Here is a 17,603-nt window from a genome sequence, read left to right on the forward strand (position 1 = left end):
TTAATTTGTTGGCACACCCACCTCTATATTTTCCAGCTACACTTGGCTTCCTCCCAATATGTCTTCCTCCTCTTCTGTTGCCAAGTGCATATTGCATGTCAGGAAAAACATTAGAAGATAAATTATGCTGTGCACGGGATAACAAACAAGCAGTATTTTGCTTCCCCCATGATAAAAGACGTAAACTGGCTCCCCCTTGAAGCCTGGATCAACATCAAAACCTCCTGCATCACTTAAAAAGTACTTTAGAACAAGAGCACAGCTTACCTGCCAAGAAAACTAGCCACGTCTTGGAGACAACATCAGATCAGGAACATGGATATTGCCCAATTGGGGACAAAACAATGGATGAAGATCAAAACAGAAGGCTAGCCTTTTTTGTTCAAGCTCCCAAAATCTGGAACACATTTGCTATCAACTTCATATAAGGACACAATATACCACAAATAATAAAAAAACATCTGAAGACACATCTGTTCAAAGAATACTACTCTTGATCCAACAGGCTACCTTTAACCATCTCCCAGTGATTGTATCTTGTGTTTGTGTTCTCCCTTTATAATATCTACAGTACTTTTTCTTTGTGTTGAGGCTACTTTTGCATGTTATAGAACACTTTGCACATGTGGTTTCTGCAGTGTTCTAGCCTCCTAGCATCTGTTGAGACCTGACTGGTAGAAATAACAGTGCATGCCAACTCTTACAGAAATGTGGAAATTAAGAGAATGTGGTTAGAAAAAGCTTAGCTAGATGTCAGTGGAGATGATGGGCATATGATATGCTATGACATACACCACTCTCCCCTGGATGCCATATTAAGGATAATCTCAGATAATTAGGTTGCTAGAAGCAACAAGTTCTCCTCCAAGGGAGAAACAAAAGAGATAAACTTGTCGATTTGGCAGCAGCCGCAAGACTCTGCTGGGAAGGTGCAGGGTCAGTGAGAGCGATGGCACATTAAGCATTGGATTTTTGGCCATCTCTGGGTTGCCAGCACTGAGGGGACGTGTGAGTGCATGGAGAAACACACTGAGGCCCGTCTCCAACCAAAGCTACGCCTCCATTGATCAGCACTGTTGCATGTAGTGGGGTCTATTAAACCCTTGCATACACAGCAGGAACAGACCCACTTCCAGTCTTCACAGGTACACCTACAGGAAAAGGAAAAAGAAACCTTAACAGCAAGTCTCCTCAACAGACTAAGTTTGCTCGAGTCATTACATTTTTTATTGTGTGTTTTTAGTAAACATTTGAAAATGTTTTAAAATTGCATTTTGTGTGGGGGAAAAGGAAAGGAACTGTGACTGCTAATCATTTATGTTGCTTTTCAGGAAAATTGTGGGGGGAACAATCCTTCTGTGTGGGCCATTTTGAATTAGAAGACAACAGAGGTACGGTGTTCCTGGGTGGAAAGTTGGCCACCTGGTGAGTACTTAGAGTGGTGGGGAGGTGGGGAATACCTGCTTTCGGTACTAGGCCCCTCATACACCCAGCAAGCTAGGTGTCATGCTTCATCATATGGGTCTGCTCCTCATCGAGCCGGCAATGCTTGACGGGCACCCATAAAGAAACTCTTTATCGGAGATCTTTTGTTCCTTGCCGTGCAGGTGCCGTGGGTGTGAGGGGCCTGGAAAAATGTAGATGTGGTGTGTGGGTTAAAACAGGTAAGGGAATCCTCTATAATTATTTTTATTCTGGAGAGGTCACAACCTGATTAAAAAGTAAAAAGAAGTAGGAGGGCGACTATTTTGTTTTAATCTGACATAAATGACGCTCTACCCCTTAGTGGTTAACATGTTTCTCACCTATAAAATGTCTCTAATAGATCAGTTGCCCATTCCTCAGGACCTAGTGACTAAATGAAAACTATCTACAGTGTGTGGTGTGGTTCTACATACCACTTCTTCTCTCGGTAGGACGTTGCCACGGAGAAAAGCAGCCAACTTCTTAAGGATTCAAGTGCTGCTTCATAAGACCGCAGCAGAGTATATGGACATTCAACGTAGTGTCGCTGCTCCCACTCAGAGCAGTCCGGCTCACCTACCAGCTCCACGTTGAATGTCCATATACTCCGCTGCGGTCTGATGAAGCAGCACTTGAATCTTTAAGAGGTTGGCTGCTTTTCTCCGGGGCAACGTCCTACCGAGAGAAGAGAAGTGGTATGTAAAACCACACCACACACTGTAGATAGTTTTCATTTAGTCACTAGGTCCTGAGGAATCACCAACTGATCTATTAGAGACATTTTATAGGTGAGAAACAAGTTGACCGCTAAGGGGTACAGCGTAATTTTTTTTTCAGATTAAAACAAAATAGTCGCCCTCCTTCTTCTTTTTACTTTTTAATTAGGTTGTGACCTCTCCAGAATAAAAATAAGTATAGAGGATTCCCTTACCTATTTTAACCCGCACACCACATCTAAATCTTACCAGGCCCCTCACACCCATGGCACCTACACGGCAAGGAACAAAAGATCTCCGATAAAGAGCCTCTTTATGGGTGCCCGTCAAGCATTGCAGCGCCGACTCGATGAGGAGCAGACCCATATGATGAAGCATGACACCTAGCTTGCTGGGTGTGTGAGGGTCCTAGTTCCGAAAGGAGGTACTCCCCACCTCTCTTGAGTACTCCCTAGGTGGCCAACTTGCCACCCAGGAACACCGTACCTCTTTTGTTTTCTAGTTCTACCCAGGGCAAGTACGGTGGACCTTTATCAAGCCCTCATTGTCCCCCTTATTGTTTACTAAGGCCATTTTGAATTGCCATCTCTCAAGGGCAGTTAGTGCTCTAGCGCCAAATACTAATCTCTGCCTCACACCAGCGTACTTAAACACTGCCATGGCACGGATATACTGGCTCTCCTCCACAGACTAAGGTCGCTCAAGCTGTTATGTTTTTTACTCTGTGTTTTTACTTATCATTTGAAAACCTTTTAAAATAGATTTTTTTGTGGGGGAAAAGGATTTGTGATTTGGGAACTGTGACTGCTAATCATTCTATTGCTTTACGGAAACGTTGTGGGTGGAACAATCCTTGTGTGTCGGCCATTTTGAATTCCCATTCCTCAAGAGCAGTTAGCGCTCTAGTGCACCGAATCCTCATTTCTGCTCACATCAACTAACTTAAACATGGCCATGGCATAGATGCTCAAAAAGCAAACCTGTTGTTGTGATGATGTATAAACATGCTAATGTCTAATGTGATGTAATACCTATTCCCCATCCTCATTGGCACTGCGTGTCACACCATACCCCACATTCCATACTTGTCAGTTGAATATCGGTTGCTTGTCATTATTCAGTTTACCTTCTTTTGAACCAGATGTGTCTGGGGCTTACTTGAATAAATCTTCATTTTGAACCGCATTGCACACTTTAACTTCATTTCTAAAGTGGCAACGAGCGGAGACGGTCCCAGACGCTACTTCCTTTCAAGACGAGTTTTTCAAAGAATTTGCATGATAATTAGTTGATTCTTTCTACATCAAAAACATTCGGCAGAATGATGTAATCATGCAAGCACCGCCAAAGTCAGCATGCATCCCGGAGGCAAGTAGCTCATCTTCATTTCTGTGGCTGGAAGTGTTGATGAGTTATGACATGTGGACGTGTATGGTGCAACTGAGCGGAGCGCACCAATGTTGATCCTGGGCTGCACTTGATGTTATGGTGACGTCAGGTCAGTGAGGTATCCAGCACGCACAGCTACCAGCTCCTACGCTCCCTAGATGCGCCCCACAGGCGAAAGAAAAATAAATGTGTGTGTGAAGCGGCCATCTTCGAAAACAGCACTATCATTGCAAGTAGCTCCATATGCTTTCTCCTCAGCTATTTTGACACCAATCATCTCTAACCTAAGATGTCAGCATAAGTGCGTCCATCTGGCCAACTTACTTTTTGAACAGTAATCTGGTTTAAATCTATGGCCCATTCAGAAGGAATATCACAGTTCTGTAACTATTAATGGTGAAATATATCTATATTTATTTATTTTCTCTTTCACAGTTTGCATAAAAAATAATAAGAGAAGAAGGATTACAGGTCCTAAAACTTGAATTTATCAAACTACTAGGTATAAAGGTAAACCGTATGCTACAGGTTGTTTGAATATTTGTTGAATAGTGACTTAATTACATAGCACCACACTTGAGTGGAATTTATAAGTGTGTTTTCATGCTTGGGGATTGAGACAATGTGTGCTTTAAATTTTATGAATCTTACAAACCCACAGTCATTCCTACCGTCAAAGGATGAACCATCTTTACCCTGGAAGGAATGGAAGGAGTATTTCTGCATTTACATGGACACATCTGAAGATGAGGACTTCATTCCTGAAAAAAGAGAAAGTTTTATTGCATTGTTTGGGTCCAGGAGGTCTAAAAACATATAGCCAAATAAAAAAAAGAACGGGATGGGGGTGATGTATTTACATATGCTCTAGAGGATCTTGATGCACATAATTTCCCTATTGTTTGTGTAGCAGTGGACAGATACAAACTTTCTCAACGTAAACAGGGTAAAAATGAGTCTGTGGAAGATTATGTGTCCGCATTGAGGGTGTTAGCATTCACTTGCAGATTTGGTACTCTTCAGGATTAATTTATACGTGACCAAATAATAATGCATGCCAGTAATCCCAATATTCAGGATAAGTTTTGGGTGAATTGGGAGTCACCTTTAAAGGAAGTTGTTGCTTTAGTAAAGAATGTGGAATTAACAGGACATTGTGCCAAGGCTGTTCTTGATGATGGCCAGGATGTCAAGCTCGTCAGTAAGGTCAGTTCTGTAAGAAACAAGAACCTGGAATCTAAACAGAATAGCAAATCCAATGATATGCAAGGGAAGTTCACCTTTTTTAGAAAACAAAAAGAATCCCTCTAGAATTGAGTCTGAATCTCTCTAATTCTAGAAGATTTTATCACTGTGGTTCTGAAGAGCATACTTTAAAAAGTTACCGGCAAAGTTACAGAAGTGTTCATCTTGTGGCTTAATTGGTCACTATGCAAAAATGTGTAGGAGAAGGGTTGATTCTTATAACAAGAAGGTACAATGTATACACAATGTTAATGATAGTACTTCAGACGAGTCTGATGGTTGTGATAATCCTAATGTCAACTATCTGGCAGATGCATCAAAGTAAATACCGGGAGCAAATGGGCAGATTCTCAGAATCTGCACCTTTGCTCCCGGTATTTTTGCATTTGGGATGCATCATCCCAAATGCAAAAATCGCAATTTAAGGAATCTCTAAATTGAGATTCCTTAAATGCAATGCATGAAAGTAAAAAAAATAGCGAATTCGCTAATAGGGGGAGCAAATTACCATGAAGTTGGACTTCATGGTAATTTGCTAAAACTTTGAAAAAGCACTTTTGTGCATTTTTCAAAATTTCATGTTGCGCACACACATGCCCTTAGGGCATGTGTGTGTGCAACATATGTGCATAGATCAATTTCAGGGGTGCAACAGGGTGTCATTTTGACACCCTTGCACCCTTGAAATTGCATGAGCAATTTGCGAGTACCTACTGGTACTCGCTAATTGCTCATGCAATCTCCAATACATTCCTATGGACCTGTAGGCCCATAGGAATGAATGGGACAGCATTCCTTAATTGCGATTAGCAATTTGCGAGTAGCAATTAAGGAATGTTAAGGAATCGCTATTTTAATAGCGATTCCTATATGCATAGGCTTTTGCTATTCCTAAATAGCGATTCCTTAAAAATCGCTATTTAGGAACAGCAAAAGGCTACGTTGATGCATCTGCCAGTATGTGTTTTGCATCGATTACGACATACTTGATGTTGATAAGATTAGGGTTAAGAAATACATTTGTGAGATTGTTATGGCTGGTGTTAAATCAAATGTTGTAGCAGACTGGTTCACCTTTCACAATAGTCTGCGAAGAAATTTGGAAACGTCGCTTTGTGGAGAAACTGGGCACGCAATTGGACAAGGCGGAGGTCATTGCAAAAAGTTATACAGGTGATAGAATTGATTTTGTTGGATGCAAAAATGTAATCTTTCAATACAAGGATAGAACAGCCAACTGTGGATTGTTTGTTGCTGTTTTAGAGTGGAAGGACCAGGGAAATTGAGACACCATTCTTAATACAAACAGTGCTGAACCAGTGTTATCCATCAATGATTTAGACATGAACTGTTCATCATTAGTTAAAAGTTACCCCAAGGTATTTTCGGGCAAGGTTGGCTTACTTAATGATTTTGTTTATTGAATTGAAGTCCATCACCTGTTGTTTTTGCAATTGAATTGAAGTCAACAGCCGTTCCATGCATTCACAAGGCCTGACCATTACCCATGTCAGTACGTGATGAAGTACATAAGGAATTACAAAACCTAATTTCTGCAGTTATTATTGAACCTGTGGAATCTGCAGAATGTGTTTTTCCCTTGCTGGTTGTGAATTGTCCCAGAGGCAAGGTCAGATTTTGCATTGATCTCAGGGTAGTCAATAAAAATATTTTAGTGGGCGAATTTCCACTACCCCGCATCAATTAAATGTTTTCTGCTACCAAAGGGATGTGTTGGTTCTCAACTACAGACCTAAAATCAGCGTATCACCGGATACCTTTAGATGTAAACAGCAAAAAGTACACTTCTTTTATAACACCATGTGGATGCATCCAGTTTACCAGGGTACCTTTTGGATTAGCATCTGCTGCCGCACTTTTTCAAAGAGTTATGACCAACAACTTTGAGGTCGTTTGTGGTGTGATGTTCTTCCAGGATGATATCCTAATAATGGGAAGTGACAAATCTGAACACGATCTTCGTTTGAATCAAGTGTTGGAAAGTTTGAAAATGAAAGGAGTGACTGTGGAACTCAGCAAATGTAAATTTGCATTGAATAAGGTCGTGTACCTAGGTCAAAAGATTAGCAAGGAAGGAATCAAACCCAGACAAGGCCATATTGATGCAATTGTTAAAGCACCAAGTCCCACAGGGAACGATGAGGTCAGGGCATTTTTAGGTCTCACGGAATATTATACGAAATGTATAATGAATTTCTCTGAAAAGACCTACCACATACGTCAACTTTTGAAGGGGAAAGCCAAGTTTGTTTGGTCCAGAGATTGCCAAGTATCCTTTGATAAGGTAAAAAGAAATTGACAAATGCACCTATTCTCAGATGTCAAATTATTGAATTATTGAATTTTGTCAACCCTAAGCGTGGAAGGGTATACTCAGATGTGAGTCCCTTGCTCATTGCACCATCAGGATTCAAGCAAGCCGGGCCGAAGACGCCTGAAATGGCAGAAACCGGTCCCCGGAAGCTTGTTTCCTTCCCAGTGTAAGAATTGGCTTTTGTAGTCTGGTCTGCCCTGTTCCCATGATGCACTGGGCCAGGGACAGACTAATTTGCATACAGCCAGGTTCTGAAACTGGGATGGTGCAATGAGCTAAAAAAACGGTGTTGGATCTAGCCCTGATCTCTTGACTGGGTGAGAGTACTCTGCTTAATTCAGAGACTCTGTCCATCACCACCCCTTGTTGTAAATAATTTTGTCCACCCTAAGCGTGGAAGGGTATACTCAGATGTGAGTCCCTTGCTCATTGCACCATCAGGATTCAAGCAAGCCGGGCCGAAGACGCCTGAAATGGCAGAAACCGGTCCCCGGAAGCTTGTTTCCTTCCCAGTGTAAGAATTGGCTTTTGTAGTCTGGTCTGCCCTGTTCCCATGATGCACTGGGCCAGGGACAGACTAATTTGCATACAGCCAGGTTCTGAAACTGGGATGGTGCAATGAGCTAAAAAACGGTGTTGGATCTAGCCCTGATCTCTTGACTGGGTGAGAGTACTCTGCTTAATTCAGAGACTCTGTCCATCACCACCCCTTGTTGTAAATAATTTTGTCCACCCTAAGCGTGGAAGGGTATACTCAGATGTGAGTCCCTTGCTCATTGCACCATCAGGATTCAAGCAAGCCGGGCCGAAGACGCCTGAAATGGCAGAAACCGGTCCCCGGAAGCTTGTTTCCTTCCCAGTGTAAGAATTGGCTTTTGTAGTCTGGTCTGCCCTGTTCCCATGATGCACTGGGCCAGGGACAGACTAATTTGCATACAGCCAGGTTCTGAAACTGGGATGGTGCAATGAGCTAAAAAACGGTGTTGGATCTAGCCCTGATCTCTTGACTGGGTGAGAGTACTCTGCTTAATTCAGAGACTCTGTCCATCACCACCCCTTGTTGTAAATAATTTTGTCCACCCTAAGCGTGGAAGGGTATACTCAGATGTGAGTCCCTTGCTCATTGCACCATCAGGATTCAAGCAAGCAGGGCCGAAGACGACTGAAATGGCAGAAACCGGTCCCCGGAAGCTTGTTTCCTTCCCAGTGTAAGAATTGGCTTTTGTAGTCTGGTCTGCCCTGTTCCCATGATGCACTGGGCCAGGGACAGACTAATTTGCATACAGCCAGGTTCTGAAACTGGGATGGTGCAATGAGCTAAAAAACGGTGTTGGATCTAGCCCTGATCTCTTGACTGGGTGAGAGTACTCTGCTTAATTCAGAGACTCTGTCCATCACCACCCCTTGTTGTAAATAACAGTGCACATATGAGGCTGTTCTGGTCTTGAGAGCAATTAGCCAGATCTATAAATGCGAGGTTACCAGGGCATGATTTGAATTTGTGCTAAAAAAAAAAAAGAAAAGAAAAATGAGGGGGACTTATTACAAGCAAGAGCAATGACAGTTGTTGCAGAGTAGCTAGGGTTTGCCGCCCCCGGGGTAAAATAATTTCGCTCGATCTCCCTTTCTGCCCGACTAGATATTGGAACCTTTGGTGCAGGGAGGCGACATGAGATAACCCACTGCATGATCTTAAGCTATCATAGTTTCGAACCATCAAAAGTTTAAAACATGTGATACCAAAAAGTATTCATTAACAAAGTGATTTTAAAATCGCGATCGTCGCCCCTTCAGATGTAGTGTCTTGGATCAAAAAAGTCCAAATGCCAATGCTGTTCTTCCTTTTTCTTCGCTGGGATATTCAGGAGGTTTTCTTTAAATAAGTCACGAGAGTGTGTTCTCCTCTGCATCCGTACTCCTGTCTGCGTGAGGCTCTATTTGTTTTTGAGTCGAGCTTCGGTCGCTGTTAAGAATTTTACCATCCGGCAGCTCAATTAGATATCATCGCCACTAAAGCATGCCAGCACCGCTTGCCTGCAAGTCCGAATCCTTTTTCTCTATAAGAGCAGTCTCAGCAGGACCCGTTGATCTTGTAATAGTTCCCTGCATATGGTTATCAGATGCACTATGTTTTCTTCACCTCCGTCTTAAAGACAACACTTTACTGGTGTCTGGGCCCGTAACCAAGGGGGTAGATGATTTGCAGAGGGTAGCAGCCCTAGACACAGCTACAACAATTTCTCTTTTGTTTGTTTTGAGAAGCCAGTCTGGAGGTATCCTTGAGGCAAGGGTTTAGTGTAGGATTGTATTGTAAGCCAGCCCTGTGCACGTTCTACTAGGGACGCTTAAGGAGACTAGTCTTCCAGAACAAGGTCACCAAAACATCACCACCAGGCATACCAGGAGCACCAAGGATTTTGCTTGGTGTGTTCCTAGTCCTTTGGGTGGTGAGTTTCAGGGATACATCTAATTATGGGTGTGGATGTTTTTTCAGACAGATCTTTTTTTGCGAGCGGTGGGCAAGTCAATGAAAGCTCAAGCCAGGCTAGTCTGAAGATTGGCAGAGCTCGAGGTCCTTTTGGAACCTCAAGCCCATAACGAGCCAAGCTTTCATGGGACTTCTGCCTGACATACTGCCTCTACCCAGGATGTAGCGTTGTGGCCAGACTGCCATCTTTGGAACTGGGTAACCAGATTCGAGTCTTGGTGTCGGCTCATCATCCTGTGATTATGGGCACATCATTCAATCTGCCCTTTCCTATAAACAATGAATTTGACCTTGTGTAATGAAACTTGTGCTCTTGTAAAGCGCTCCAATACCTTCAGGTCAAGTTTGTGCCATATGGAAACTGCACGAAGAGTTAAAAGCAAACATCTACCAATTTACTGGCTGATTTGTACAACGTGTAACCAGAAAGCCTGGATAAATTGTGGCTACCATACCTACATTCTGTGATCTTAGGCAAATATTTTCTTTGACCAAAACTTCTTTTTGTTCATTATCACATATGAAAGCAATTTCAAATATGTGAGTTCAGATTGCTATTCGTACAAAAACCAATTTGTTTGAGTTAATAGATAATAACTTTGCTCTATAATAATCTGGGTCATGCACCGAGTTTACATAACAGCGGTTCAGCCACTTAGATCACTGATAGTTCATGTCTAAGAACTTTCCCTTGTAATAGGCATTTCTCAGTGCAGTGCTATAGTGTGAAACATTAATGTCAAAGTTTCTACATGTTAAAGAAATACACTTTTTTTAAATTTTCAGAGACTTTATCATATTTTATATGTTGTATGATTTACATAGCAAAAGTTTTCAGGGCTCGGCTCGTTATTGGGCTCTTAGAGCCAAGCCAGATTCTTGACTCTGCTCTCCCTGTTAATTTGTTGGCACACCCACCTCTATATTTTCCAGCTACACTTGGCTTCCTCCCAATATGTCTTCCTCCTCTTCTGTTGCCAAGTGCATATTGCATGTCAGGAAAAACATTAGAAGATAAATTATGCTGTGCACGGGATAACAAACAAGCAGTATTTTGCTTCCCCCATGATAAAAGACGTAAACTGGCTCCCCCTTGAAGCCTGGATCAACATCAAAACCTCCTGCATCACTTAAAAAGTACTTTAGAACAAGAGCACAGCTTACCTGCCAAGAAAACTAGCCACGTCTTGGAGACAACATCAGATCAGGAACATGGATATTGCCCAATTGGGGACAAAACAATGGATGAAGATCAAAACAGAAGGCTAGCCTTTTTTGTTCAAGCTCCCAAAATCTGGAACACATTTGCTATCAACTTCATATAAGGACACAATATACCACAAATAATAAAAAAACATCTGAAGACACATCTGTTCAAAGAATACTACTCTTGATCCAACAGGCTACCTTTAACCATCTCCCAGTGATTGTATCTTGTGTTTGTGTTCTCCCTTTATAATATCTACAGTACTTTTTCTTTGTGTTGAGGCTACTTTTGCATGTTATAGAACACTTTGCACATGTGGTTTCTGCAGTGTTCTAGCCTCCTAGCATCTGTTGAGACCTGACTGGTAGAAATAACAGTGCATGCCAACTCTTACAGAAATGTGGAAATTAAGAGAATGTGGTTAGAAAAAGCTTAGCTAGATGTCAGTGGAGATGATGGGCATATGATATGCTATGTTATACACCACTCTCCCCTGGATGCCATATTAAGGATAATCTCAGATAATTAGGTTGCTAGAAGCAACAAGTTCTCCTCCAAGGGAGAAACAGAAGAGATAAACTTGTCGATTTGGCAGCAGCCGCAAGACTCTGCTGGGAAGGTGCAGGGTCAGTGAGAGCGATGGCACATTAAGCATTGGATTTTTGGCCATCTCTGGGTTGCCAGCACTGAGGGGACGTGTGAGTGCATGGAGAAACACACTGAGGCCCGTCTCCAACCAAAGCTACGCCTCCATTGATCAGCACTGTTGCATGTAGTGGGGTCTATTAAACCCTTGCATACACAGCAGGAACAGACCCACTTCCAGTCTTCACAGGTACACCTACAGGAAAAGGAAAAAGAAACCTTAACAGCAAGTCTCCTCAACAGACTAAGTTTGCTCGAGTCATTACATTTTTTATTGTGTGTTTTTAGTAAACATTTGAAAATGTTTTAAAATTGCATTTTGTGTGGGGGAAAAGGAAAGGAACTGTGACTGCTAATCATTTATGTTGCTTTTCAGGAAAATTGTGGGGGGAACAATCCTTCTGTGTGGGCCATTTTGAATTAGAAGACAACAGAGGTACGGTGTTCCTGGGTGGAAAGTTGGCCACCTGGTGAGTACTTAGAGTGGTGGGGAGGTGGGGAATACCTGCTTTCGGTACTAGGCCCCTCATACACCCAGCAAGCTAGGTGTCATGCTTCATCATATGGGTCTGCTCCTCATCGAGCCGGCAATGCTTGACGGGCACCCATAAAGAAACTCTTTATCGGAGATCTTTTGTTCCTTGCCGTGCAGGTGCCGTGGGTGTGAGGGGCCTGGAAAAATGTAGATGTGGTGTGTGGGTTAAAACAGGTAAGGGAATCCTCTATAATTATTTTTATTCTGGAGAGGTCACAACCTGATTAAAAAGTAAAAAGAAGTAGGAGGGCGACTATTTTGTTTTAATCTGACATAAATGACGCTCTACCCCTTAGTGGTTAACATGTTTCTCACCTATAAAATGTCTCTAATAGATCAGTTGCCCATTCCTCAGGACCTAGTGACTAAATGAAAACTATCTACAGTGTGTGGTGTGGTTCTACATACCACTTCTTCTCTCGGTAGGACGTTGCCACGGAGAAAAGCAGCCAACTTCTTAAGGATTCAAGTGCTGCTTCATAAGACCGCAGCGGAGTATATGGACATTCAACGTAGTGTCGCTGCTCCCACTCAGAGCAGTCCGGCTCACCTACCAGCTCCACGTTGAATGTCCATATACTCCGCTGCGGTCTGATGAAGCAGCACTTGAATCTTTAAGAGGTTGGCTGCTTTTCTCCGGGGCAACGTCCTACCGAGAGAAGAGAAGTGGTATGTAAAACCACACCACACACTGTAGATAGTTTTCATTTAGTCACTAGGTCCTGAGGAATCACCAACTGATCTATTAGAGACATTTTATAGGTGAGAAACAAGTTGACCGCTAAGGGTACAGCGTAATTTTTTTTTCAGATTAAAACAAAATAGTCGCCCTCCTTCTTCTTTTTACTTTTTAATTAGGTTGTGACCTCTCCAGAATAAAAATAAGTATAGAGGATTCCCTTACCTATTTAAACCCGCACACCACATCTAAATCTTACCAGGCCCCTCACACCCATGGCACCTACACGGCAAGGAACAAAAGATCTCCGATAAAGAGCCTCTTTATGGGTGCCCGTCAAGCATTGCAGCGCCGACTCGATGAGGAGCAGACCCATATGATGAAGCATGACACCTAGCTTGCTGGGTGTGTGAGGGTCCTAGTTCCGAAAGGAGGTACTCCCCACCTCCCCACCACTCTTGAGTACTCCCTAGGTGGCCAACTTGCCACCCAGGAACACCGTACCTCTTTTGTTTTCTAGTTCTACCCAGGGCAAGTACGGTGGACCTTTATCAAGCCCTCATTGTCCCCCTTATTGTTTACTAAGGCCATTTTGAATTGCCATCTCTCAAGGGCAGTTAGTGCTCTAGCGCCAAATACTAATCTCTGCCTCACACCAGCGTACTTAAACACTGCCATGGCACGGATATACTGGCTCTCCTCCACAGACTAAGGTCGCTCAAGCTGTTATGTTTTTTACTCTGTGTTTTTACTTATCATTTGAAAACCTTTTAAAATAGATTTTTTTGTGGGGGAAAAGGATTTGTGATTTGGGAACTGTGACTGCTAATCATTCTATTGCTTTACGGAAACGTTGTGGGTGGAACAATCCTTGTGTGTCGGCCATTTTGAATTCCCATTCCTCAAGAGCAGTTAGCGCTCTAGTGCACCGAATCCTCATTTCTGCTCACATCAACTAACTTAAACATGGCCATGGCATAGATGCTCAAAAAGCAAACCTGTTGTTGTGATGATGTATAAACATGCTAATGTCTAATGTGATGTAATACCTATTCCCCATCCTCATTGGCACTGCGTGTCACACCATACCCCACATTCCATACTTGTCAGTTGAATATCGGTTGCTTGTCATTATTCAGTTTACCTTCTTTTGAACCAGATGTGTCTGGGGCTTACTTGAATAAATCTTCATTTTGAACCGCATTGCACACTTTAACTTCATTTCTAAAGTGGCAACGAGCGGAGACGGTCCCAGACGCTACTTCCTTTCAAGACGAGTTTTTCAAAGAATTTGCATGATAATTAGTTGATTCTTTCTACATCAAAAACATTCGGCAGAATGATGTAATCATGCAAGCACCGCCAAAGTCAGCATGCATCCCGGAGGCAAGTAGCTCATCTTCATTTCTGTGGCTGGAAGTGTTGATGAGTTATGACATGTGGACGTGTATGGTGCAACTGAGCGGAGCGCACCAATGTTGATCCTGGGCTGCACTTGATGTTATGGTGACGTCAGGTCAGTGAGGTATCCAGCACGCACAGCTACCAGCTCCTACGCTCCCTAGATGCGCCCCACAGGCGAAAGAAAAATAAATGTGTGTGTGAAGCGGCCATCTTCGAAAACAGCACTATCATTGCAAGTAGCTCCATATGCTTTCTCCTCAGCTATTTTGACACCAATCATCTCTAACCTAAGATGTCAGCATAAGTGCGTCCATCTGGCCAACTTACTTTTTGAACAGTAATCTGGTTTAAATCTATGGCCCATTCAGAAGGAATATCACAGTTCTGTAACTATTAATGGTGAAATATATCTATATTTATTTATTTTCTCTTTCACAGTTTGCATAAAAAATAATAAGAGAAGAAGGATTACAGGTCCTAAAACTTGAATTTATCAAACTACTAGGTATAAAGGTAAACCGTATGCTACAGGTTGTTTGAATATTTGTTGAATAGTGACTTAATTACATAGCACCACACTTGAGTGGAATTTATAAGTGTGTTTTCATGCTTGGGGATTGAGACAATGTGTGCTTTAAATTTTATGAATCTTACAAACCCACAGTCATTCCTACCGTCAAAGGATGAACCATCTTTACCCTGGAAGGAATGGAAGGAGTATTTCTGCATTTACATGGACACATCTGAAGATGAGGACTTCATTCCTGAAAAAAGAGAAAGTTTTATTGCATTGTTTGGGTCCAGGAGGTCTAAAAACATATAGCCAAATAAAAAAAAGAACTGGATGGGGGTGATGTATTTACATATGCTCTAGAGGATCTTGATGCACATAATTTCCCTATTGTTTGTGTAGCAGTGGACAGATACAAACTTTCTCAACGTAAACAGGGTAAAAATGAGTCTGTGGAAGATTATGTGTCCGCATTGAGGGTGTTAGCATTCACTTGCAGATTTGGTACTCTTCAGGATTAATTTATACGTGACCAAATAATAATGCATGCCAGTAATCCCAATATTCAGGATAAGTTTTGGGTGAATTGGGAGTCACCTTTAAAGGAAGTTGTTGCTTTAGTAAAGAATGTGGAATTAACAGGACATTGTGCCAAGGCTGTTCTTGATGATGGCCAGGATGTCAAGCTCGTCAGTAAGGTCAGTTCTGTAAGAAACAAGAACCTGGAATCTAAACAGAATAGCAAATCCAATGATATGCAAGGGAAGTTCACCTTTTTTAGAAAACAAAAAGAATCCCTCTAGAATTGAGTCTGAATCTCTCTAATTCTAGAAGATTTTATCACTGTGGTTCTGAAGAGCATACTTTAAAAAGTTACCGGCAAAGTTACAGAAGTGTTCATCTTGTGGCTTAATTGGTCACTATGCAAAAATGTGTAGGAGAAGGGTTGATTCTTATAACAAGAAGGTACAATGTATACACAATGTTAATGATAGTACTTCAGACGAGTCTGATGGTTGTGATAATCCTAATGTCAACTATCTGGCAGATGCATCAAAGTAAATACCGGGAGCAAATGGGCAGATTCTCAGAATCTGCACCTTTGCTCCCGGTATTTTTGCATTTGGGATGCATCATCCCAAATGCAAAAATCGCTATTTAAGGAATCTCTAAATTGAGATACCTTAAATGCAATGCATGAAAGTAAAAAAAATAGCGAATTCGCTAATAGGGGGAGCAAATTACCATGAAGTTGGACTTCATGGTAATTTGCTAAAACTTTGAAAAAGCACTTTTGTGCATTTTTCAAAATTTCATGTTGCGCACACACATGCCCTTAGGGCATGTGTGTGTGCAACATATGTGCATAGATCAATTTCAGGGGTGCAACAGGGTGTCATTTTGACACCCTTGCACCCTTGAAATTGCATGAGCAATTTGCGAGTACCTACTGGTACTCGCTAATTGCTCATGCAATCTCCAATACATTCCTATGGACCTGTAGGCCCATAGGAATGAATGGGACAGCATTCCTTAATTGCGATTAGCAATTTGCGAGTAGCAATTAAGGAATGTTAAGGAATCGCTATTTTAATAGCGATTCCTATATGCATAGGCTTTTGCTATTCCTAAATAGCGATTCCTTAAAAATCGCTATTTAGGAACAGCAAAAGGCTACGTTGATGCATCTGCCAGTATGTGTTTTGCATCGATTACGACATACTTGATGTTGATAAGATTAGGGTTAAGAAATACATTTGTGAGATTGTTATGGCTGGTGTTAAATCAAATGTTGTAGCAGACTGGTTCACCTTTCACAATAGTCTGCGAAGAAATTTGGAAACGTCGCTTTGTGGAGAAACTGGGCACGCAATTGGACAAGGCGGAGGTCATTGCAAAAAGTTATACAGGTGATAGAATTGATTTTGTTGGATGCAAAAATGTAATCTTTCAATACAAGGATAGAACAGCCAACTGTGGATTGTTTGTTGCTGTTTTAGAGTGGAAGGACCAGGGAAATTGAGACACCATTCTTAATACAAACAGTGCTGAACCAGTGTTATCCATCAATGATTTAGACATGAACTGTTCATCATTAGTTAAAAGTTACCCCAAGGTATTTTCGGGCAAGGTTGGCTTACTTAATGATTTTGTTTATTGAATTGAAGTCCATCACCTGTTGTTTTTGCAATTGAATTGAAGTCAACAGCCGTTCCATGCATTCACAAGGCCTGACCATTACCCATGTCAGTACGTGATGAAGTACATAAGGAATTACAAAACCTAATTTCTGCAGTTATTATTGAACCTGTGGAATCTGCAGAATGTGTTTTTCCCTTGCTGGTTGTGAATTGTCCCAGAGGCAAGGTCAGATTTTGCATTGATCTCAGGGTAGTCAATAAAAATATTTTAGTGGGCGAATTTCCACTACCCCGCATCAATTAAATGTTTTCTGCTACCAAAGGGATGTGTTGGTTCTCAACTACAGACCTAAAATCAGCGTATCACCGGATACCTTTAGATGTAAACAGCAAAAAGTACACTTCTTTTATAACACCATGTGGATGCATCCAGTTTACCAGGGTACCTTTTGGATTAGCATCTGCTGCCGCACTTTTTCAAAGAGTTATGACCAACAACTTTGAGGTCGTTTGTGGTGTGATGTTCTTCCAGGATGATATCCTAATAATGGGAAGTGACAAATCTGAACACGATCTTCGTTTGAATCAAGTGTTGGAAAGTTTGAAAATGAAAGGAGTGACTGTGGAACTCAGCAAATGTAAATTTGCATTGAATAAGGTCGTGTACCTAGGTCAAAAGATTAGCAAGGAAGGAATCAAACCCAGACAAGGCCATATTGATGCAATTGTTAAAGCACCAAGTCCCACAGGGAACGATGAGGTCAGGGCATTTTTAGGTCTCACGGAATATTATACGAAATGTATAATGAATTTCTCTGAAAAGACCTACCACATACGTCAACTT

The 17,603-nt window shown here is 41.8% G+C and overlaps 2 long non-coding RNA genes across 2 annotated transcripts; both read right to left on the bottom strand.

The window, feature by feature from the left end:
* Nucleotides 1–80: 80 nt before the first annotated feature.
* Nucleotides 81–4,328, bottom strand: LOC144785488 (uncharacterized). Its single transcript, XR_013601923.1, has 3 exons — nucleotides 4,241–4,328; nucleotides 3,307–3,723; nucleotides 81–1,151 (listed from the first exon to the last, which is right to left on the bottom strand). It is a non-coding gene; the product is annotated as an uncharacterized LOC144785488 (long non-coding RNA).
* A 7,239-nt stretch (nucleotides 4,329–11,567) lies between these two features.
* LOC144785489 (uncharacterized) lies at nucleotides 11,568–14,869 on the bottom strand. Its single transcript, XR_013601924.1, has 3 exons — nucleotides 14,782–14,869; nucleotides 13,848–14,264; nucleotides 11,568–11,685 (listed from the first exon to the last, which is right to left on the bottom strand). It is a non-coding gene; the product is annotated as an uncharacterized LOC144785489 (long non-coding RNA).
* Nucleotides 14,870–17,603: the final 2,734 nt, after the last annotated feature.

The sequence above is a fragment of the Lissotriton helveticus genome, chromosome 10 (assembly GCF_964261635.1).
Source record: "Lissotriton helveticus chromosome 10, aLisHel1.1, whole genome shotgun sequence".
NCBI classification, from domain to species: domain Eukaryota; kingdom Metazoa; phylum Chordata; class Amphibia; order Caudata; family Salamandridae; genus Lissotriton; species Lissotriton helveticus.